Genomic DNA, 1,835 nt, shown 5'->3' with positions numbered 1-1,835 from the left:
ATCAGGGTTGTGTCCTTGCTCCATGGGTATTCAATCTGCATACTGAGCAAATAATTGAAGAAACTGGATTATATGAAGAATTTGGTATCTGGATTGGATGAAGACTCTTCAACAACCTGTGATAAGCAGATGAAACAACCTTGCTTGCCAGAAGAGAAGAAGTATTGAAGTACTTACTGATGAAGATAAAAGACTATATAAGCTTTCAGTTTAGATTGCACCTCAATGTAAAGGAAATGAAAATCCTCACTACTGGACCAGTAAATAACATCATGATAAATAGTGAAAAAGTCTAAGTCAAAGATTTCATTTTACTTGGATCCACAATCAATACTCATGGAAGTTGCTGTGTAGTCACCAAATCAAATGATGTATTGCATTAGATAAATCTGTTGCAAAAGATCTCTTAAAAAATGTTAAAGAATCCTGCTTGTATGAGTAGTATCTGGGGTCTTAAAAGCTCATGCGTGGCCATCGAAGGTGCAGCTATTGGTCTCTCTATGTGCAAAAGAAAGAAAAGTGATAAGAAGTGTAGAGGCTTGGAATTAATTAGTCCAATGGACTGTTGGAACACGTGAACATCAGTTTCCATGATTCTGAGACCGGAAGAACTAGATGGTGCCCAGAAACCATTACCAACTTCCCTGAAAGGGATCGTGCTAGAGGGTCTCTGATAAATGGGCAAAAATGTGGAACAAAACTAAAAATTATTTAATTAAAAACAAACAAACAAATGAGTTTACTGGTCAGAGAGAGACTGGAGGAACCTGAGACTATGGACCTTGACTAGCCTTCAGGTCTGATTGTCCTCACTACCCTGGTCGTCCAATTTCAGCCAAGCAGGAGAAAGGTTTATAAGTGGCGGGGTGGGGAAGGACAACAATATTAGCAAGGTATACTCACCATAGATTGGTCAATCATTCAAAATCAAAAAGGCCACATTTTTCTAAGGCACAAGTTGAGAAGGGATAGGAAGGGGGGTCCACCCCAATGCAAATAGGGACCACAAAGGGAAAGCAGGATAACTGTTGTTGTATTCAGGGGATTTTAAATATGGAGATGAAACAAAGTGTATGATTTGTTGAGTGTAAATTTATAATCTTGTCTGTAAATCTTCACTCAATTCACAATAGAACGTTTTTAAAAAAAGTTAAGGAGCCAAAATGTCACTTTGAGGAGTAAGGTGTGCTCAACACAAATCATGTTATTTTCAATCACCTCATTTGCATGTGCAAGCTGGAAAATGAAGACTGTAGAAGAATAATAGGAAGACTATAGAAGAATCAATGCATTTGAATTCTGGTGTTGACAAAGAATATTGATAGTACCATGGACTGCCAGAAGAACACCCAAATTTGTCTTGAAGGAAGTACAGTAAGAATGCTCCTTGGAAGTGAGAATGGTGAGACTTTGTCTCATATACTTTGGACATATTATCAGGAGGAAGCAGTCCGTAGAAAAGAACATCATGTTTGGCAAAGTGGAGGGTAAGTGACAAAGAGGAGATGGACGGACACAACAGCTGCATCAGAGGGTACAACGTGACAACAATTGTGAGGATGCTGTGGGACGAGGCAGCGTTTTGTTCTGTGGTGCACAGGGCCATGATGAGTCAAAACCAACTCAACAGGTCTTAACAACAGCAACAACATATTCATGAAAAATACTGGTCTATAATTTTCTATTTTGGTAATGTCTTTGCCTGGTTTTTATATCAGGGTTATGCTCAATTTATGAAATGAATTTAGGAGTTTTCCATCCATTTTTGTGTGTAAGTAGAATTGGTGTCAGTTTTTCTTTGAATATTTGGTAGAATTCATCAGTAAGGCCATCTG

Source organism: Chrysochloris asiatica, unplaced genomic scaffold, assembly GCF_000296735.1.
Source record: "Chrysochloris asiatica unplaced genomic scaffold, ChrAsi1.0 scaffold00417, whole genome shotgun sequence".
NCBI lineage: Eukaryota > Metazoa > Chordata > Mammalia > Afrosoricida > Chrysochloridae > Chrysochloris > Chrysochloris asiatica.
This window is presented reverse-complemented; position numbering follows the sequence as displayed.